The sequence below is a fragment of the Cygnus olor genome, chromosome 9 (genome assembly GCF_009769625.2).
Source record: "Cygnus olor isolate bCygOlo1 chromosome 9, bCygOlo1.pri.v2, whole genome shotgun sequence".
In the NCBI taxonomy this organism is placed as follows: Eukaryota; Metazoa; Chordata; class Aves; order Anseriformes; family Anatidae; genus Cygnus; species Cygnus olor.
This window is the reverse complement of record NC_049177.1, coordinates 23,624,523-23,648,303: the sequence shown is the minus strand read 5'-3', so window position 1 is coordinate 23,648,303 and position 23,781 is coordinate 23,624,523. Positions and strand designations below refer to the sequence as shown.

The 23,781-nt window shown below is 38.9% G+C and overlaps 1 long non-coding RNA gene across 1 annotated transcript in view; it reads left to right on the top strand.

Moving 5' to 3' along the window:
- The window catches only part of LOC121074834, a 36,994-nt gene extending 13,703 nt beyond the window's left edge, over nucleotides 1–23,291 (top strand). The window contains exons 2-3 of the long non-coding RNA XR_005822557.1: nucleotides 22,042–22,213; nucleotides 22,760–23,291. This is a non-coding gene — a long non-coding RNA (uncharacterized LOC121074834). The remainder of the gene's footprint in view (nucleotides 1–22,041; nucleotides 22,214–22,759) is intronic.
- The last annotated feature ends 490 nt before the right edge of the window (nucleotides 23,292–23,781 follow it).

The following is a 23,781-nucleotide window of genomic DNA, read 5'->3' as shown; positions in this document are numbered from 1 at the left end:
CACTTTCTAAGTCCACAGTGGTACAACTTTAAGCAGCACATCACTGCACACTCTTATTTTCATCCCGTTGTCATGTGTGATAGTTAGATCTTTATCTATCAATATTATCCACGCTAACCTTGCCAGATTGAGTTTGTGAAAACTTTTTGGTATTGATCTCTTCTGGTTTCATCACATCTTCTCCAGCAGATTGCCTTTGGGCTTGGCACCGAGGGAATGCTGATTAGGGAGGGCTGTTTATTGTAATACCGATGGAGAATGACAATGAAGCTCCTGTTAGAAATGTCCTGCCTGGAGAACGACGATTGTGAGAGCAGTGAAGGTTAAACGCTGATAACTGTATTGGCGAGTCAGTACAATAAATCTAACTGTGCCATCTGCATCCCAGGAGGTCTTCAAGATGGGGCTGGCTAAAGCCCTGAGCAGCCTGGTGGGATGCAGTGACTGTCCCTGCCTTGAGCAGGAGGTGGGCGTAACAGACCACAGGTGAACTGTGCTGCTTGGAAGGGTGAAGCACGGTGGCAATCTCCTCTTGGTTTTGTTTTTTGGCTGTGCGGAAGTATATCAGCAAATGGAGACCCAGGGAGGTTTTTTTTTCTTTGATGGAATGATGCCCAAAATTGCGGGCTGTGTCCCCTGGTTCCTGCCCATCACCTCCGGCTGCATCGCATCAGGCTGGTGCTGCTGCCACACAAACATCCGTTTTGCCTGCATTCACAGAAAGTTAGAGACCAAATTGTACTACGCTCTGAAATAATATTTTCTAAAAATTGCTGATAGTTTCCTGCAGTCAAGTAAAATACATGTACTCTTCTTTTACACTTGAGATCTTTCTTTGATACGGGCCCAAAGTTCCCAAAAGGTGTTGGAGTAATGCAGCTGCGAGCTGAGGCCCCCTGCTCTGCCTGTGGGAGCAGACCAGACCTGCTGCTCTGCTTGTAGCAAGTGGAAGAATTAAGTACAAACGTGGAGGTAATTACATGGAAAATAGTAGCACAGGAAAAATAGAATGATAAAAAGGCAGCAATTAAGAACTGATAAGAGAGCTATAACATGGAGATGAGTGTATTTGTTCAATAGATTTTAAGTTTTAGGTAAACAAGTGATATTTCAGAAAGGATGTAGACAACGCAATACAGGTAAATGAGAATACAGTAGAAAAAAGAAACGCAATAAATGAATGAATGTTAATTACTAATTGTAGATCAGCAGCACATAAAATATGTATGGCTTTGTGCATAGGTTGGCAATTATATATAGCTTAGGTTTGTAGAGAGCTATTTCTGTTTCCTGTTTTGCTTCCCAAACAGGACAGAAACAATTTGTCACACACTTAGAGCCTCGGCTTTCAAAAAGTGGTGCAACACAGTGCAGAATCAGGGTCAACCACTGTTGCTGCTTTTTAATATCAGTAGAGAAATGACTTTGCACTCACCACATCGAGAAAATTGTGAAGTTCAGAAAGTACCACCTGCTCTCTTAAATGGGCAGGGATAAGAAGTGATGCTGGAAGAAAGGTAAAAGTGATATGATAAGATATGAAATGTAATAGGGAATGCAAGTAGTTGCCAGCAAAACACCAAAAAGCATCCTCAGTTTGTAAAGCTGTAAATAGCGCTGCTGTGATCAGCTTCTGGGAAAACACAGCAGAACAGGCCGTGTACTTGACCGCTGAAGATGTCAAGATGTTGAACGTGATATGTACCTGATGTCTGAAGATGTCAAGACGTTCATCTAATTTGCCCAGTTTAAAAAAGCCTCAGGCAGCCTCCAGCTTCTTGCCTTGCTGGAGCGCTCTGACCTCCATCCTCCCCTGGAGCAGCCCTGGGACCCCCGGTCCCACCCACCCATCCCAGGCTGCTGCTGGAGCCCAATCACCCCTTGAAACCCAGCACCTCTCACCTGGACTGAAAAAAACAATATTCAGTCAGGTTTTATGTGCTACAACAAAACAGTCTCCGGTAGATTAATTCAGCAAATTGTTGAAGAGCAAACCAATGCGCTCTGCATGGAAAACTATCTGTTTCAAACTTCCACGCTATACTTTAGATATATTATTGCTTTTACTGATATAAAATGAAATTAATGTGCAAGAAGCTACTGTGTCACACAGGAACTTGTTTGGTCGCTTTGGTGCTTTGCAGCCCTTGTGGAACCTGTTAAACTCTGGGGTTAAATGAATGCTTCTGCACAGGAACAACTCTTTAAAAGCATGACTGCACCGTCTACTGTATGCACACATGCACCTGCACACTTTTGCATCCACCACTGTATTAATGTCAACACAACTGGCAACAAAAGTGAAAGAATAGAGGCCACATCATGGTTTCTCCAAGGAGGTGTCTGAATATTGTTGAAAGAAATCTATTTTGTTTAAAAAAAGTCATATCCATTATTTTCTATTTTTCAGAGATGTTTTTAATACAGAGAGATTGTGATTTTTTTATCTAATTGTATGTTTCTCTTAAAAAAAAAAAAAATGCTTTTCAAAGCAAGACAGCTGGTGACTGTGGCTGCTTTTATATTTATTAAAAATTTACTGTGTTTAAAAATATAATGCAGTATTTAAGGTACATTATTTAGGAAATTAAAAGTAGTGTTTCCAGTAGAAGAAAGATGGTCTCCCACTTCAGTAGAAGGGCTGCATGGAAAAGATCCCCATACCTTCATTTGTTGCAACTTCAAAGAGCCCCACGAGTAGTACAGCTGCTAAGGGAATATGAATGATCTCATTAGACATCCTGAGTGCAGAGATTTCATCAAATGGGTACTTTTTAGGTCAGCTCATTCTCTACAAAAAGAAGAATGCATGAAAAAATATGTTCAAATGCTGTGTACAAGTGGTGCTAGCAAATTTCGTAAAGCGTAGTTAAATTCATGATTAATGCATGTAATGTCACAAAACTCAGTAATCCAGTGTCTTAATTTAAACTTCTTCAGAAACTGGTCACTGCCCCTAAAATATGTCTACATTCCTAAGCAAAGATCCCATAGTAAATACAAATGGCACCCAGTACAAAGCCATGTGTCTGCGTAACGTGTTTTGTTATTTAGTTTATCTCCTTTGACTCTGCTCAAAATCCTTACAAAGGCTGAGAATTAAAAATAATAATAATAAAAAATTTACAAATGCAAAACCTCCATCATAAACCCCTCCTCCCTCTGTTTTCTGAAGTACTTGGTGATTTTCAATGGCTCTTTCCTTTTACATGCCCAAGCTGAAGCACCTCAATGCTAAGCTGGTTTTAAAAAAAATGTGTGCTTGGTATTTCTGAAAATCAAGCCTGGCTGAAAGGTTTAGTGAGGTGCTGCAAATGGAAGCACCCCAAATTAGGTGGTGCTAATCCATTTGGTTTTAATGAGATTTAGTATATACATAACTGATATCACCAAGGCCTAGCAACTGAAACTCTTGTGAGCTACGTGAGGAGCCCGCAGCTCAGAAAACTTTGAAAACTGTTGACTTTGAATAAAATGGAACATATGAAAAAAAAAACAAACAAACAAGTTCATACTCTCTTTATTGTCATTTATCTTGGAAGGAGCATATGCTCTCTCGACATGCGTTCTTCTGCCATGCCCAACTTCAACAAAACTTCACTGAACTTGCTGAAATAATCCATTTGGGAAGGAAGTGATACCCTTTATTTTTTCCTGTGCTTAAATCAGCACTTCTGCAGCTGAATGTGTGACTGGGGGACGTGGGAATCCTAGGGCCCGTTGCCAAGCTGGAGCTCAGCCCACAGTGTGCCGCACCGTGCGATGCCAGCTGATCCATTTGCTCCGTTTGCAAACATCGCTTTTCTGATGTGAAACCAGGCTAGGTCTAAGAACTTAATTAAGGGGGAAATGTGTTGTGCTGGCTGTGGCAAAGAAAACAATTGGCTTTTACAGTTTTTGGGCTGCAAGTGCTAGGCATTTGTTGCTTGTCATGTTGAATCCTACACAAAAGTCAAATCTGTCTGCAGGTCGTTGCTTTTCTTACCCTGGGCTTTTGACATAATGGATGGAAACCTGGGGTTACTGGCATTGGTGAAAGCAGCACTTTGCCAAGGATGTGAGGCTCCAAGACAGTTATGTTCTGATGCTTTGGAAATGTAGAAGCTGGCTGGTCAGACTCTATCCTTACAGTTTTAGGCTGCTCCTTCTCTCCCCATCAGCTCAAGGGGTTTTAGTTAATGTCCTAAGAAGCAAATGGGCTCCACCCCTGGGCAGCTGGAAGGGGTTAGGGGAGGGAAAACACCCAGGGGCTGTAGCTGCTGAGCTTTATAACAGCAGGAAGGGAAGGGGGGTTGTTTTTTCCTTTCCTGGTAGTGCTACAGCTTTGGTCCTTTTCTTACATCTACCTTAAAATATGCAATGTGTTATGAATGATGAAACAAAATATTTGTGGGTCAAGTCTGTTTTCCCCCCTTCTTCAACACATCCAACTGTGGGAACCTAGAGAGGAAATCTTATTTCTGCTTGACCCTTGTAAGAGGTAAGTTTTTTGCCAGGACAATGCTTGGCTCAGTACAGCTTGTGGGGAATGGAAAGAAAAGGTAGAATCTACAACTTATGCTTTTCAAATTCTGCTAAAGTGAGTGTAAATAACTCATAAATACAGCTTTTTTAAAGACAAAAGTTGGCTTTCATTTTAGTTGAAAAAGATTTGTCTTTATAAGGTACATGCATTAGAGCCCTGATGTTAGAAATCTGTTTTAATACATAAATTGCCTTCCAAGTTCTTTCTCCAAACAGACTTTGGAAAGTCTAATCCTTCCCCTTTCTAAGGCATTTAATTTGTTCTCTTCCCTTGTCAGACCCACTGATGTTTAATTCCTATAGCAAAGTTTAAGCAACTCCACAGTCAAACTTTTGCCTTTAAGTAAGCAAGAGCATAACAACAGTGCTGAATATGGGGCTGGCACAGACAGCAAGTAATTATCTGACAAGTCAGATGCCGTGTTTGATTCCTGAGGAATTTTCTTCAGCAATAAAATGTGTATTTCTTCCTTGCCAAGGCATAAGGCCGTGAATCTCTGCTGCTTTGAGATTGCATAGCTAGAAAGGAAATGTGTTCATCCTTTTCTTTTTTCTGACTCATGCTGCAGGAGCAGCGTAAAGCTGTCCCAATTATCTCACCCAAAGCATGCCTCCTTAGCACAGGACAAAGGAAAGAGGCACAGCTAAAATGTGCTGGGTGTGGGGCTGCTTCTTGTGTGCCCAGTCTGCCACCAGGAGAGCAGGAGCTGGGCAGGACAAGACCACCTTAAAGCAGAAAGCTCGCGGGCTCTGTGTATCGGCCAGGGCTGATCAAAGTGCCATGTTGGCCATGGGGTTTATCCTGCCCTCACTGCAAGTGGGATATTGAAACAACCTTGGGGAGGTTGTGTTTATCCCAGGTGGTACTTATTTGGAACATTAGGAAGATTTTTGGGGTGCATACTCTGCATTATTGACACCTAAGTGTTCACTTGCATTGGTGGGTGCCAGACATGTTTGATTTGGCTGAGGACCTGGTGTGCTGCCTATGACAGTCACCAAGCAAATGTATATAAGGAATAGACTTTGCTTTGTAATAACGGTTAAGCCAGACAAAAGCTTTATCTTATTTATTTTGGCTTCAGGAGAAATTAATGTAGCTGTCTGTACTTCTGTACTCAGTGAAAGAGGATTTAACAAACCAATCTCACCAACTAATCAACAACATGTGCTTTCTGTTTTGATTTGTTAAAAGAAAATATTGGCTAAACAAAATTCCGTCCCTTTTATCATGCTATTTCCTAGGAATATATGGCCTTCAGTGGAACACTGTTATATTAAATTAATACTTCTCAAAACTTTAGGCTGTGGTATGCGAAGGGGTAATTACCAGCTCTGGTACAGTCTATGCTGTGCAATATACGGGCTATTTGCCAAGATTTACTGTGAGCACTGTGAAGGAGCAATGAAAACTGCCTGAGCTGTAATCTTAACAAGAAGTAGAAATACAGTGCTGCTTATTTCATCATTTGTTAGGCACTACCTTTTCCAAGATAGTGCTATTCTTAACTTTCAAGTGGCTAGAGTTGGCTTCTTTAAAAGCTGTTTTCCCTGGAACTAAAATCTCTAAAATTTTAACTCTTTAAATACTGCTGTTTAATTTTTTTTTTCTTCCCCCACCCATTCACAAAATATTTACTGGGTTTTAAAAAGAACATGTGATTTGATCAAGTTCAGGGATGAACTGTTAACTGCAGTGATGTGGCCTTTGGGCTCCATGACTTACACATTAAATCACAAGCAGGTCTGTAAAGGACTTTGCTGCTTCTTGTTCTACCAGTTAATTTCTGCAGCAACCACTATTTAGTCTAATATATACCTGAGATATATCTGTACTTATGCTGTAGTAATTTACCCAGGTTCTCAGTTTCTAATGCTCTAAATTGCTATTCCTTTTCTTTCAAACTCTGGAAAAAGAAAGACTTAACTTGGGCCTCTTCTTTGTGTCCTTTCAAATATATCATTCAACAAAATTGAATAGGAGAACTAAACATTTGAAATACAAGTTACCGTTGTTCCATGTGACTCCCTTCAGGACCTAAAAAATGGTTGAGACATTTTGAAGAAATTCAAATGAATGACTGAGTAAAGGTGACCAGGTAAAAATGTTAAACCAATATCCTTACTTTTCCTTTTTAAAAACACGTTTTATAATATTTTAGAAGTATGTTTACTGTTTACAGTACTACTAGATAGTCCTTCTGGTCTGTTAGCCATGTTTAGATAACTTTCACATGCTCCCTGTCTGCTTTAGCAAGGCAACAGCGTACATGTCATTTACACTGAACAGCTAAATGGCCAGAGATGAGCACATTTTTCCAGGTCATCTGAGAATATTATTCTTCAAATATTCAGAGAAGTTTTGCTCTGAAAATGTGTGGATATCAGTTCATACATTAGCTGAAATATCTAATGTGTTGACTTATCAAATATATCAATTTCTTGAGCATTAGAAGTGTATGGCAACATTTCACTTAATTTAATATTGACCACACAGTTCTTAAAGTATGAACTAGTCAAAAAGCATCAAAACTGGGTATGAAGAGAATGCATCTCTACACTACAGAGAAGGAATAAGTATGGAAAGTCTGAACTTTTAAAAGCCTACAAAAGAATTGGATCAATACATTAATTTTAACCTCATATTTAGTGAAAGGTTCTGCACCAGTGAATCCAAGATCTCTGCTGAGGGCATCTGACATGAAACGGCATGATGCTGCTTGCTGCAAATTCAGAAGCCGAGGATGTTCGTGGCATATAACTCACTTACTTCATATTTTAAAACTCTTTCATAAGGAGTAATATGTGCTGTAGGACTTGGGGTCAGCGGAGCTGAAATGATACGCAGTGCGAGTAGCTGGACTGAAAGAATCGGGGGAAAAACATACCACTTTCCCTGGGGGCTCCAAATGTAATTCTGACTCTTCTGTCTCGGAAAGAAAACACTGCTGTGTGAAATCGGGAGGTGCAGCCTCTCTTCTCTCAGGCCATCAATTACTAATGCTTAAATAATCTCTCGGGCAATACAAAACCCCTTGTGTTGCTGTTTGTCCATTTGGGTTTATACCCTCCAGGTACTGAAGCACAGTATGACTTTAGCAAGCTAGTTAAGGCAAATTATTACATTCAGAATGGATCTCAGGCCTGAGAAGGTAAGTTAGTGCGGGTGGGTTTTGGGTATCTTCATCCTTTAGTTACAGCTGTTTACCCAAGGCGAATCTGACAAGGAGATAATCTCAATTTCTTCAAAAGTCTGCATTTTGTACTCTGACAACCCAAGCTATAAAATCTTTGTTTTTATGATTCCACGGAAACACCTTGGTGGACAGAACAGATGATGTGTGGGTGTCTCTCTGTTTCACAAGGTGCATCTGACCGTTCGCTGCAAGAGCCGCTGGGCCTCACCCCAGCAGAGGCAGTGAAACACACCTCTAGCCAACAGGGAACAGCCTGTGTGCTGTCTTGGACAGACTTACACTGAGAATATATACACCTAATCACACTTAATTCGTTGGATGTGTTCATTTTAGACAAGGAATTAGTCTTAAAAATACTTTGTTGTTGTTGTTGTATGAAGTAAGTAGGGGTACTTTTATGCAATATAATTGTATATCCCAAAGGAACTTGGCAGTTTTTCTGTCTGCCTAATGACAGTCCCTGCCCTGAACTGAGGGTGAATCTGTAACTTCCAGGGACAAGAGCGGGGTTAGGTGCCTTGCAGCAAGACCCCCAGCAGCCATATCTGCAGGCAGGAGCCTCTATGGGCTGTGGAGAACATGGAGCTTGGTGTTGTGCTTGGGGCTGAGTGGAGCAGCGACTGCTCCTGTGTCTTCCTAGCCCCATGTCCTGGCAGCAGCACTTGTAATCCTTCTCTTGTGGCAATTCATGAGAGGAGCAGAAAGCAAAATTTCTCAGGAACCTTAAAATTTTCTTTCAGGAAGCTGCACACCTCCAGGGACAGGCTGAAAAGCATGTCCATGTTGGCTTGCAGGTTCAGACAGTTTCATATACCAGGCATAAATCATTTTTTTTCCCCTCCTTTTCTGTGTCCCTTAAACATCTTAAAGTTTTAAAGAGTGTGAGGTCACTTTCTGCCTCTGGCCACTCACAGGCTGGTGGCACAGCCCCCTGGGTGTGCTCCATCAGCAGGGACAGCCACACTGAAATGAGCACAGGGCTTGAAAAGTGCAGCGTATGCATCTGCTGAAACACCTGAATTCATCTGGTTTCCAGACTTAATGAGTTACTTCCCCATTAGTAAGAAGAAAGACTGCTTCCCATTAAAAGGTAAAAGTTTTCTGAGAAAGAACAGCAGCAGAAGGACCTGTGCTAGGGCAGTCTGTAAAGCAGCAGAAGGAACTTGCGTAAAACAATTTTTGTCTGATCTTTACCTTGTCGTGTTCCCATTACTCAGGAGGAAACTGATATTGGATGTTAGGTCTTACCACGTACATTGTTCTTTTGCTGAAGTACTGTAGGTTTCCTCTCTGTCTGTATTGGCTTTTTCTTTAAAATAGCAAAACCATGAAGCCTAGAAAATAGGAGGTTGTAGTGGTCAACAGTCCCCTCAACGTATCAGTGTGCTCATCCTGCTGCAGTGTGCTCCTGGATCCGTTTTGCAGTGCACTCACTCTTGGACACGTCATTTTCAGCCTGTTTCTTTTTCCGGTAGCACATTATTTGAACAGCAATGGCAAGTGATCTATCACCACAGGAATGATATTGCCATGAAGCAAATTCAGAATGGAAGGAGCAAGGCTTTCAGCCCATTTATGAATAATAATATGGAATAATTTTCTTTAACATCATAACTTAAGATGGTAAAATCACATTGATTGTTCTATTACTAAAGGGCAAACATGGAGGTAATGTATTTTATTGAACATTTATTCTGTGCTATAAATTTAATGCATATATTATTTGTAAGTCAACCACTTTGCATTTAAATTATATGAAATGCAATAACACAATTGCTTGAATTATCAAGCTTTTCTTCCACTGTGGTAAACTGATGTAGTGCTTTCCTCTTCTGCAGCTCAGCTCAGCTATGCTGTTTGAGGGGTGATCATTTTAAGCACTGTCATTTTTTTCAGTTTAAACTGAAACCCAGCAGTAACCTGTGCCTAGGCACCCCCTGTTGGGTGATCTGAACAGGTAACAGGCTCCATTTCAATGTACAGAAGAAGAAATGATAGTCATTCCGGGTTGGGGAGGAAGGTCTCGATCTGGGTGGCTCGATGAGCATGATGTTCATTTTGCTTGTGACTGCCTTCCAAAATATGATGCTAACTTTATAGAAGTTGTTAGAGCTATTACATGCAGTAATTTACTCAATATTCTTTATGTACAGTATTTAATAAGTTTAATTTACTTAGTTCTCGGCATTTCAGGAAGACCTTATAGCAAAAATGATAACTGGCACTTAAAGAATATTGTCTGTGAAGAAAGATTGTGATGAGCATGGTTTGGATTAAAAAAGAAAAAAAGTGGCAGAGTCCTAAGACGTAACTAACAGTGTAAGGAAGATTTATCAGATGTTTCTATTTATGCTTTCAAATGGGAACATGTAGCTTAACGCAAAGGTAACACATTTTGAATGAATAAAGGGAAATGGTTACACAATGCACAATTAACCTTTGGAGCTTTTTTCCACTAGATAACTTTAAGAACAAAAGCTTAAAAAGATTAAAAAAAAAAAAAGGGATTGTATGATACTCGTGTAGATAATGAGAAGATCAAGATTTATTACAGAAAATCAGAATGTATAAGAGAAATCCTCATTTTTTTCAGGATTCAAACTAATTGATGGGATCACTAAGCATTAACTGACAGGAGTAGCTCAGAAGCTTCCCTGAGGGCAATTTTTTCATCATTAAGTTTTTAGCACCTTTTTTAAAATTATTACACTTACTGCTAGCCCAGATAGGATTTAAGAGTGGGTAGTTTGTGAGACCAAAACATTCATGACAAAATTTAGATCCCTAGCAGCTGGTGAGAGCAGAGTTGTTCTGGGCATAGATTTAGAAGCATTTACAGTGCTGGGAAGGTTTGTTTGAAGTATTTTAAGGATGTTGTAAAATTGTGGTTAAAACTTTTCAAGATGGAAAATGGGTTGGGGGGGATTTTTAACAAAACTTACTGCAGTCACTCCAAGCCACATCTTCAGGATGCCAGCTTTTCATCTGAGCCTCCAGAAATGTGAGAAATGCCTACAGCTCAAAAATGTTTTAGGTCTTGTTTTAAAGCTTCCTCCAGACACTTCCATACTTATTTCTGCATGGTCTTACAAGTGCTCTAGTCTTAACAGGCACTAGGAGCTCCGCAGGTACCTCTGAACTTCAGCAGCTCAATTATTCAGCAGGTAGTGGCCAAGAGTGAAGCTCTGAAAAGCCAATTTGATAAAATCAAAAGGATGGCCAGAGCAGGACTGGGATCTTGGCTGGCACCATCCATGATGGAGCCCTAAATGTCCACGTTTTTCTCCTTTTCAGTCTCCCTGAGTCTTTACAAGTACTTTACAGTACTACACATGCAATCTGCAGCAGGTTTCAGATAGAGGTTGAGGTTTCCCAGCCTGCTGTGAAATCCACAAGATCACACTTAGATCTGTTATACGGTTATATCTGTTACAGAAGATATTTCATACCGTTTGCAGATTTTTTATTATAGATCATGGTTATTGCAATGACTGTTTTTTAATCAGGAATAGGTGAAATTGGACATAGTCTAAAATCAAATCTCTATCTTGTGGATCACTGTCATCTAGGCAGGGAGAAGCAGAGGAATTATCCCCAAACTGAAGGATTTTATAGGACAATAATATACAGGCATGCCTCTTCCAATCCTGCTATTCTTTTTACAGTTGTAATTCGAGGACTTTGTGATAGTAATAACAATATACTAAAAAAGATTCAGAATTAGTCTGAGAAACAAAGTAGGGAACACTTGCTTTTAGTCATATTTTTGCCAATCAAAACACATTCTTTAGTAATGAATAAATAATCTATTCAATGATTTACCTCTGTTTATTTCTTTCAGTATTACATTGTCTTATGAGGCAATTTACAAACTTGGTGAGAAACTGTGCAGCATAGTGTGAAATGATATTAGAAACTGCGCCTGGAACCCAATCAAAATTGATGGATTTCTACTGGGGAGATCATAAATTCAGTGCTCCCTTTAACGCAGTCCTGTTATTACTTGCATATTGGTTGTTGCTATGCCACCAAAAACTAATTTAAGCATATATAAGAAATTTTGCTTGTAAAATGGTGAGGTCCATAAACAAAGCAGTAAACACTGGATTATGATTATCATTGACCTGTAAGCTTCTGGTTTGATTTAGTTTGCAGTAGATTCTGAGATTCCAATGGAGTTGAGAATACAATCCTTTAAAATAAATAAATAATTAAGATAAATTGTGAAACGCTAAACTGTGAACACCAGTTTAGTTCAATAAAACTCTTTATGTATAAATAACAGCAAAGAGTCACTGATTCTTGCTAAGGGCTGTTATTGACTTAAAGAGGAATCTCATGTACATCAATTGATAGGTAGATTTGGCCATGAGATTTTTACTACTAAGTGAAATGAACTGAAAAAAATGACCTGAAGTTAACTAAATATGTTATGTGTCGCAAAGCCATGTTTCCATGAAAAATTATAGTTGCAATAAAAATAAGATTATCTTGAAAGAGCAAATATTTAATGGTACAAAACTTTGAAATGAATATATTTGTATTTTATGTCTGCAACTAAGCAATGTAGATTGTGTTACTGCTGCTACTCCTGGCCTTTTTAGACCAACTGATTAGAGAGCTCAGCATCTGAAAAATATACTGAAAGACATGTATATGTGTCTTTCAAAGTCTTACCCAAGCTTTATAAAATTATATGAGAACAAAATGACTTGGAATTAGAGCAGGTAAGATACAGAGTAACACTAATAATGCAGGTAGAGAAGTATCAGGAAGCAGAAGAAATGTTGGAAGATATTAAAAACCCTGACTGAGGACTCAGTGTTTATGTATATGTAACCCTTTGTAGGGCTTAAACATGATCACACTTTACACCACAGCATCTGGTCTCGCTGAAGATGCGGATAACTCCTGAACGTCTAATATCTACTTTTCCATCCCCACCCCCCCAACTCTACTGACAAGGTTTAAGTGCTGATTATATTTACAGAAGGAGTCACTGAAGTGAGACGGGACTAAATCTCACTGTAGCCTTTTTTTTTTTTTTTTTAATGTCTCTGGCTACAAGAGGGGGACAGTCACGGCTCTGCCAAGGTAGACTTTGTGTTCTTTTGGGAAGGAGAGCTGCTCACTCAATAGAGAGCAAGTGTCCTCCTCCTTCCCTTTTGTTAGCAAGAAGCTAGCTACAATCTAGTCATTTTGATGACCTTTTTCTTCTTGAACAAAAGGTTAATTTTGAACACTTCAGTTTCTAAGAGAAGTTCTGATATCTAATTTTTTTTTCTTTAGGAGAGCAGATTCTCATCTGTATAAGCTCTAAAAGACCTCAGAAACTACACTTTGTTAAACGCCTCTGAATAAACAGAGCTAAAACAATTAGAAATGACAGTTTAAAAGTATCCCTACTTAACAGTATATGCAGTAAAACAGTTTAGCAAATCAAAACCATCCTGTACCAGAATAACAAAATCCAACTGCTTCTAGAGGGGTAGGTCAGCTGTTATTTTTTAGGAAATATGTTTGAAATAGGTCTCTGAATTTGTTGGCATTTTTCAAGGATTCTTGGCAATTTCAGAAAATCCAAAAATATTAAAAAGTGCATTTCAGTGCTAAAATTGTTTACATGTAACTATACAAAAACAAAAAGATAAAAACCCACCCTTTTATGCTTTTTATGTATTACTGTAAAGAATGAGGAGTAATAAAATGGTCTTATACAAGTTGAATTGTTCGCTTTCATACCACAAGGTCCCATATCATGTATGAAATGGTTCAGTAGTTCAATCCGCATACTCGAATATGGTCTGATTTACTGATAATAATACCCAATACAGTGAAAATTCTGTGGCTACGTATTTTTTTTTTAAGTGATCTTTCTGCAAGGGCAGAACAGAACACATCCAAAATGGATTATGCTATTGACTGCTATTTTTCTTCCTTTCATTCCTTCCTGTTACCGAGGTGTAAAGATCCAGCTTTACACCAAATTAATTTCAGATCAATTTTATCATTTTTAAATAAGAGATCAGTCCCAAACCTTCCAGATAGTACTATTAGCTTACACATTAATGTCTTCTGTGACGAAATATATTTGTTTTAGCTCAAGTTCTACAGAAACATTAGAAAGCAAACAGATTTCATGATCTGAGACCACTGAACTCATCTGCTAGTAGTCCACTTCTAGGCAAATATTACTTTCTTGTTGTTGGGTACTTTTTTTGTCAGTAATTATTGCATTTTTCTTGATATACTCATTCTATGTAAATGTGAAGATACTAAATTTTGACCGGTGGGTTTTATTTATGCTTATCCAATGCCTGTTGCAAGGAGCCTGACTGTATCTGCAGATGGCTTTTTCATTCACATTCCTTGATTGCACTCTGTTGTATTTGCAAATTTCTAAGCCACTGTCAGCTAAACCTTCATACGAGTAGGCCACCTTCCTGGTTTGCTCCCAAAGTGTGGAACTTTAACATATGTTAATTGCAGATGATCAGGGGCCAGGCTGAAAGGTAAGGCATTTTGTAGGGGTAGTAAAGTAACTTCTAAAAGATTACTGTATTTAAACTGCAGCACCAGAGCAGAGGAGCTCTTCTGAGAGACGAGTTGCTCCCCGCGGTGATTTGACTAGGGCTGTATCGCATCGATCGTGTTTGCTGCAGCGGTTCAGCTTGGCAGATAGCATGGCAGCTTCAATGGTTCCATTTTTCCTTGTTTTATTCTTCAAAGCTATGGTAAATAATTAAAGATTAAAGAGAAGTTAAACTTCAGGAAATAGATGAGGGACTAAAATGATTAGCTATTGCTGTCCCTAATGGCATCTCAATCAGGTTGTTACTGGGGCATTGCCACCGCCTCTGTCACAACATGGTACAATGAGGATCTCTGCTATGACTTTGGGAGCCAGTTCAAGCAAACAGGGCTCTGCTTGAGCTATGAGTCTGTGTAAAGCAAGTATATTTGTATTGTCCAGGGAGGTTCTTTCCTTGCAGTCACTCCCACAGCTGGTAATCAGATGGAAGAAAGAAGAAACCTCTCCTTTTCCATGTTCTCCTGTGCCCTGATATAGGGCAAGCTCTACTCCAATCCAGAACAATCAGAACAATTATTGACACTCATGGAACAAACAGACAATTGTGTCTTAGGTATGCTGTAGGATTTGTAATGCCTTCTCCAGGAAATGGAGCAAAAATGTAGAAGATTGTTGTTACACAGCAACTGTAAAATCCCATTTTCAGTTGCACCCATTCTGGATTTTTTTTCTTGATGATTGTTTATGTAGCTTTTTCTGTACAGTGAAGCATGACCTTCCTTTTCAACACAAACTTTAGCGTGCTTATTTCCCTGGTAAGCTAATAAGGAAGTGCGTGAGTGTGTGTACATGCATAAAGAAAAAAGTGAGGCTCACTTGTAAATTCGTAGCACATTACCATTTTATCCCGTCCTCATAAATGACCTTTTATCATCCATGTTAGATCAAATCTCTTAATATTATACCACTTCTGTGGATGAAATTATAGTATTGGCTAGACATGTTCTACAGATATGCGTAAGCCCAGCAAAATACTACTGCTGATTTCAGTTTGTGCCCTGCCTTCTGAGTAGGCACTGAAGCACACTATTGACCTCTGCAATTTGCTGCCAAGTGACTGAAGTGGTAATGAGCCACCTATGAAAGGTGAAAATTTACCATTCAGGTTTTGCATGTCTTAAGTGTATTAAAACATTTTGGGCTAATTTTTGACTGTGTCCCAACTTCCACAAAGAATTAGAAGTTTGAAAGTAGCTTTTATTTCCTTCAGGCTCCAGACTCAGCTGGAATACCAGACTCTTAGAAATCCTTTCAAAACAATTTCATCATTATTACTGTAATCACTGCACAAGAGGGAAATCCTGTGCAGAATGCCTCTTGTTGCTATGGGACATTGTGGTGGCAGTTCTGCTCACAAATTGATATTATCAATCACGATTTAGTCATTACAGGTTTGCAGCAAGATTGCTGGCCTGCAAATTGTTCCTACTTTTACTGCATAAGACTGAAGATCTACGGCACTGCAGAGTTTTAAAACATTAAGCCTTTTTTTTTAAATTGCATGAATATTTGGATTATTTGACTCCACAGAAATATTATTTTCAGTAGAGGTGTTTCCTTGCCTGGACTGCACAGTTCTGTGTCCATATAAGAAAACATGAAAATGCCCTTTACTCTATAGAGCCTTCTTAAATTAGAGCACTCTGTGCAACTGAGGTAGAAGGTGAATTTCAAGGGAAATCAGAAATGTTTTTATTAAACTGAATTCTATTTTCATTGCAAATTACTAGTTGCTCCCACTGAAAGCAGCGACATAGTCTGTTCATATATTAGCAGACCCTTTCTGGTACGGCCCAGCCTGAGATGGAGCTTGACAGCTCCCAGCTCCACACACAAGCTGTGAAATTCTTGCCTTGTTTCTGAGCCGAGTTGGGAATTGCACCTTAGTGCTTTCAGACAAATCATAATCCAGTCCAGATGTGTTTCCAGTACCAAATCCTGCTTTATCCTCCATGTCTGCCCCAGCTCAAGGGCCATGCAGGTAGCAGGAAGGGAGGTGGAGGAGAGTACAGAAAGTCTTGCTTTACAAGCCTCTAAAGCAAGGGATATCTTGGGACCTGGACCTAGTCTATACTGGAATTTTCCAGCAGATCCTTTCCTGAGCTCTCCGGTGTGTCCACGTTTGCTCGTATGCAAATGCAGTCCCACTATATGATTAACAGGAGAGCTACAGCTATGTAACGCTATTCACTGCTATGCAAGCCTCACCTGTAGGCATGAATTTCTAATTAAATCTGTCTCTGTGGAAAGGGGATGCGTTTCCTTTGACTGGCATACTCCAAGAGATATTTCTTCAGTTATCTTTTGCCAAGAAACCATGGTTTTAACGGTTGGTTTTGAAAAACAAGCTGCAGCTCAAGTACTTCTCTAGCCTTGTGCTTCAGCAGGTGTTTCAGCTCCTTGTTAAAGCAGCCTCACTCTACTTGGCAGCCACAAAAGCTTTGAGATACTGCTGTTGTCTTGTGCAATCATAGAATTGCTGCTCATTAGAGCAAGGACTGGTGTGGATTTTTTTTTTTCCCCACTTGAAATACGAAGGTCAGACTTCTTTATTACTTTTAAGTCATTGAGAAAAGGCAGCTAGCATCATCTGGATGAAATTGGCCATCTTCAATATGGTTAAATTGGTAGAAAATTAAAGATCTGAAACTACACTCTGAAGCTGAAAGCCTAGTCTGGCAATCGAACAGATAGTGCTTTAGGATATACTGAGGACACAGGGTGGTTACAGCAGAGACTGTAATATTTGTAAATGGATAATTAATTGTATAGGCACCGTAACTATTGGTAGGCAGAGGGAAAGACTGGCTTGCGTGAGGAACAATTAAAGGTAAATCATCAGCTATGACTCTGTAAGCATATCCAAATCAAGAAATACTGATTTCATCTAATGAAACACCTCTGAGATATGTCTGTACACCCTGTCACAGCCTGTCTTGTGAAACTTATGGGGAAGCTTATGTATGACTAGATGCAGAATCAGTTCTGAGTTGTTTTTTGTCCTGTTTTTCATATCACTGATTGCTCTAATTCTTGTTCTAAAACCAGAACAAAAAGCTATTATCAGTTATCATGTAGAATCGAGCTCCTCTTGCCACAGAAAGATGTTTTATGATTATGTATTGCACATCCCTCACATTTATTTAGCTCAATAAACAATACCAAGACAGCTTGTAGGAAATGAATTCTCTCTGCATTATCTTGTTATCTGAAGCTGCATGCATTTCCTCTAGAAGAAAGAGTGCTGGAACTATTGTGTTTATACTTTGAAATATAACATTAAATAAACTCACAAGAGGAAAACAATTGGCTTCCCCACACCCAAACCTCCCATTATCAATTTCTATGTTTAGACTTCAGTATTCTGCAGTCTGACTGAACTTCTCTGCACAAAATTAAAAGTTGACTTTACGGCCAATTATGATGAGTGGGATCTCTGTGACAGTGGGATATCCATCATCTTGTTTGAGAGAGCAAATCCTGAAGAATGAAGCAGCAAAAGCATCCACGTGATGCTTAGGGAGGTGGTGGTCCCCTTGGACATGATCCATGATGGGCTGTATGGGTGGATTTGTTGGCTTTTAAGAGAGGTGGGATAAGTCAAGAAAGGACAGGGATTTTTTTCTTTAGGCAAATACTCTGGGAAGTTATGTAAAGTTTTATTTTAAAAACTAGTCCTCGTTGGGAAATCATGGGAAACCCCAGCGTAATGGCAGCTCTGCTGTCTTCATCTTCAACCTGAGGGCATGGAGGACTTCAAGATCCATCTCCTTAATCTCATGCTCCACTGGAGGAGCTCAAAGCACAGGTAACTATACCACTTGTTGTGCGTACGGGTGGGAGCAGGAATGACCACGGGGGCTATCTACTCCATGCACCCATCCACCACTCTGTGAAATCTCTTTTCTGAATTTCAGAGGTTATGTCTGCTGCTAGCAGAAGGACTTCTGTCCTTTTCTGTCCGAAGGTGACAAGAGACTGCCCAAGGAGCCACATTAAAAGTCCCATAAGTTATCCCCAATAAAAAGAGAGCAGACATTGCCTTTATTCACAAGAAACAAGGATGGTCTGAGTAAAAATTGAGGCAGCTTCTTAAGACTCAGCACTTACTAAAGAGAAGATGAAGTAAATAATTACTATACCATGAAGGTTCGTATGCAGATAAATGTATAAAGGTAATGAGAATAAACTCAGCAAAACAGAATTATGTGGAAAACTTGCATCGTATCAAATGGGCTCACTGTTTATGTACCCTGACAGAGGGAATGTTTAATATCTGAACAACCACTTATAGGGAACATTAGGACTAATAAGCAGCCTAATCCTCAAAGTACCTTAGCACTTCTAAATGTCATTAAAAGTCACTCCACAAGATAAGAGCTAAATATATATTCTATCTATCAAAACCAGATTGCTGTGGGATGTGTATGAAACTATGCATATATAATGTCCTATACTTAATATTGAAGGGTAAGTTATTTATCGCTAGAGGATGTTAGGCAGGGATGGCTGGAAAAATTAGTGGTGGCTTAATCACATGAGTTAAGTGGGATTCCCACCTGAACTCTGCTTTGGCATTTGCCACTTTACTTTGGAAAGTGAGCCACCAGAAGACTGAGAAACCCCAGGCGAGAAAATATTTGGGGAAAGAGGCCTCTGCCTGATCCCCTGTTCCACTGGCTGCCAGCTGGGTTTGGTTGGCCAAACGTGGGAAGGGGGAAGGGGGGGATCCTCTGTCCTTTCTTCTTCCTCTGAATCCTCCTGTTAACATTGGCTAAAATCTAACCCTGTGGATTATTTATTTGCGAAAAGGCTAATTGGACATTGAGGAGAAAATGATTCTAAAATAAATATTTCTGTTCAGAAGGTGAAAGCATTTCAAGATTTAAAAACATAATTAACTTCAGTAAGAGAAAAAAAAAAGTGTGCTGGTATTTGATTGACTAAGGAAAACAGAAATCAAAGCATCAAGGAACTTTCTGTTAATGGCATGTGATGTTTGAGTAGGGTACGGTGACAACAGCTCACCACACTGGCCCCGTGTGATCACAGCAATGACTAATGCATGTATTAACTCAGAGGAAGTTTTAAAATGAAATATTTGCTATCTAATCCATTACTTCTCTAGCCAATTTTCAGGGTCTTTCTTGAAGTTAATGCATATTCAGTGCAATTATTGCCTCCTCAAGATCATTTATGTGAGAGCACAAATAACTAATTATCCATACTTCACTCCATGAAGGCCATATGAGCAATTTCATTCATTTAGTCATATGGAGAATACCAGGAAAATGCTCCCATTTACAGTAACAGGAAGAGAAATAGCCACAGCGCATCACAGGGTTGAAGCGTTTGGTGGTGGCGTACACAGATTTCACCACGAGGCTGCTCAGGCTATAAAAGGAAATAACTGCTTTTGTAATGTGAAATTGCATTAAACTATGATTAAAAATTAATCTGACTTCTAATTGGAAATACTCTGAAATTAATGGTTAAATCCACATAGCAATATATTAAAAGGTTACCACTGTCATTTTTTTAATGACTTCATTTTAATTATTGTGATGAGGACAAAGAAATAACTGCTTGAAAGACATAATTTTTTTTTTTTTCCGGAGTCTGGATATAACTCTTCTCCCTTTGTTTATTCCTTGATTGCTAATGTTTAGTCAAACTATATCTGCCTTTGCACAAGTCTTTGAAGATGCCTCTCCCCACCTTTTTTTCCAATGCCTTTTATTAGGATTTCCAATCCTTTTATTTTCTTTGACATTTTGGTGTAGTTTTTTTGTTTTGTTTTGTTTTTGAGGGGGGGAGGGGAGAGTTACAACAAACTTATTCTGCATCTACCAGGCCATTTAAGAAAGTTTCTTGAAGCAGAATTATATTTTATGTTGTTTCATCTGACCAAAAAATATTAAAATGTGTTCAAATGTTAGCTCTTTTTTTTTTTTTTTTTCAGTCACGTACACTGCTGAGATCATGAGGGCTAGGTAACAATTATTCCAGTTTTGTTGTATAAACTTTTTAAAGATATGTGTATTTGTTTTATAATAGATTAAATAGTGTCAAAGGTGTGTGTGCATATATATATAAAAATATAGAGAGCATAAAACATGAGCAAATAACCTACTGACACTTTTTATTCAATCGTTTCCTCAACATCTGATACCAGTTGTCAGTATCAGATGACAACTTGTTGAACTATTGCCTTGTTGAACTATTTTATATATGTTTTGCACCTCCACACTGAATGCAATTTTCTTACTGATATGTTTATGAAAAACTGCAAATATTAAAAATGAGAGAGATTTGACCTTAACATATGCTTTGTTACTTGCTTGGAGACTGCCATGGGAAATCCTCAGTGATGTCTTTTCCCCAAATTTCTGATGCATTTTCAGGAACAAGGTGTGTTGCAGAGGAAGTGCGAATGCAGGGATGAAGCTGGCAGTCTTCTTCTGTGCGTGGGGAGGGATTTTTATAGAGCTTTACAAATGTCATGACAGGTTACAGTATGTGTGTATGGAAGCACTGGAAAACATGTTCTCTGTCTTAGTTGTTTACAAGCTCAGCATAAGTATATAAAATATAAATCTATGTTGTTGCACAGTTTTTCTTGCAGAAGAATTTCATGGGGCTACGTTAAGCTGTTTTAGGTTTATGTACTTCAGCTGTCTTCCTGAATAATTAACTGACAGTCAGCATTCAGGAATGTAATGAGTCATTTTAGAAAAATTATTGTCTTCAAGAATATCTCAAACTTCTCCACTTGACAGAGGAAAACAAGTTTAAATTCCCAATAGCTATATAGCGCAAGCTCTGCCTCGCCTATCTGAACAACATCAGAACTGGCACCATCCGAGCTGTTGTCTGTACTCCAAATACGTATGGAATAATAGTCCAACTATGTTTGGACTAAAACATAGTTTGCTCTTTTCTGAATGAAAAGAATCCTGATATACAGCTCTCCTACATATATTCAAAACTATCATTTTTTATAGCAATGATTCTGAGGCCTAAGGTGTAGTTGTGTGAGGAGGATTGCTGTCCTCATGTAGAAACTGTGCTGTTTTTCACATTTTTTAACTTTGGAATTTTTAACATTATTTTATAGGCTATCTAATAAACAGTTAAGATATAGAAGGTATAGCACTTGAAATAAAAAGCTGAGCCTAGCTAAAATATTTTTGGAGATTAATGAGATAGATAAAATGCAAAGGCTTTCTGTGCTATGAATCTTGAAAAGTGCTTATACTTGAGTGTATATTTGTCTCTACGTTTTTCCTGTATCTCTGTTTTAAGGTAATTAACACTGAGTAATGGTGACTTACTGAGTTATCTTTCAACTTTTTCAAATTTCAGATCAAATTTTAGTTATTTTTCTCTCCTGATGTGTTTACGTGTGTAATCTGACCACGTTGACCCAAATCCCTGCTGATGGTTTGGAAACCAAAGAGAGAAGCTCCACCAGTCAGAGAGTTCTTGCTGTCCTTTGCTATCCAAGCAAAGGATATGTGAAGAAGACAAGTGGTCTCTTAAAAGATAGTATAGAGAAATCTAGCTGTTGTTACTTAGTTATTAGTAATAAATATATGTGTGTATATATATATATATATATAAAATTGATTCTATAAGCCCTGGGAAACAAAATTACACATTCAACCTTTAATGATGTGATGTGCCTTCACTGTTTTGTTAACGTAAGGTGTTGTGTCCATCTTACAGGGTACAAGATATGCTAAAAATCTGCACAGGTTCAAAAAGTGACTGGAAAAAAAAAAAAAACACTGAAGAAAATCCTTGGAGGAAAGAAATCTGTCACATAGAAAGATTCCTCCTCAGTTTGAGGAAATCCTTGAACGACAAATAGCTGCAGGCTGGGAAGTCATTCTGGAAGGTATTCTGGGAACTATTGTTGTGTTCTTGCCCTTTTCTTGTGTTCTCTAAATATTGGCCGTGGGCAATGTTGGAGGACACCGGACTGTGTGCATGTTCAGTTTGAACTGGTCCAGCCGTTCGCTCCTGTTTCTATGTTATTTCTTTGTGTGTTTTCATAAAAAATCCTGAGAGACTCTTAGCTGTGTTTTTTTTTTTTTTTTTTAAATTTCCACTCAGTCCCTTTCCTGCATCAAACTGGGAGGGAGATATGAGAGAATCCCAGTGTGGTGAAGCTGTAAGAAGGCAGCTGGTAGCTGAGGGAGGGGCGCCCCCATGGGCCTGGGACTGGTGGGCATCTCCTCCAGATCGATGTGGTTTGGTACCTCTGCAACTAGGAACCGCACAGTGAGGCAGGAAATAATGAGCAGGACGATTGTATATAACATGGAATCAAGAAGAATTTCTTTAGGGTACATCAAAATGATGTGAAAAAAATCCCAAGAGGCCATAATGGGAAGACAACATATCACGGCTAATAACATACTAAATAAATTTTATTTTACAGTGAAATATACCAAGGGCTGGAAAGGTTGATACTAAAAACAACGGTGACCTGGATGTACCAAGTGTAGCAAGAGGAATGGCTCCTGCCTTCTTGCAGTGGGTCTGCCTGCGAAGCACAGGGACATCTTTGGGAACGGGAATGACAGTTGAAGGCATGAGCTGCATGATCCCCGACAGATCAATTTTTATAACTTTAGAACAATGAAAGAAGCATAACATATTATAAATTTAAATTACCCTGCATGATCTTAACTCTACAGATGCAAAGGTCATTAAATAATGTCATTCTCAGCCGCACGCCACAGGGAGCTATCTATCACATATTATCTAGCATTCTGATGGAAGTAAAAATGATTAATTTTTACTGTCTCTTGTATAATTTACTTATTAATGTTACGTGCAGGACAATACGGGCTTGATAATTTGGCTAAATGCATATTGAAACTGAGCTTTATATTTTTCTCTGAAGAGAAATCTGTTACAGCTAATGCATGCTAGTAATAAAATAGTTTAGATGTAAAAACTTGGTTTGAGTTAACTATTTAGGGAGGTTATTGTTTTCTGTGAACCATAGGCATTTAATATCCAGAGTAATAAAATAGCTACTGAATAGCATTCTGTAGGAAATAAAGAAAAACTACATGCCGAAGTGGGTCATGGCTGCTCAGGATGCTGATGAGGTCCCCAAATGTCCCACCCCAAAGAGCACATGGTATCCCATCCACCAAGGACTAAGCTGAAAGGATCAGCTGTTCTGTATGTAAAAAAACAAACAAACAAGCAAATAAAACCTCTAACAGGATTAAAAACTTGTCCGGAGAGTATATTTAAGCCATTGATGACTATTTTAAAAGGGTAAATGAAAAAGCAATACTGCACTCGTAACTACTTTCACTTGAGAGCTCTGTGATGTACAGAGTTTTAACTGGAGCATGAGGAAAGCTCCTGCACTATTTTTGCAGTAAAAAAATATGCTCAGCTCAACCCCTTGTTGCCTGTTCTGTCTGCTGGGCTGCTCTGGGT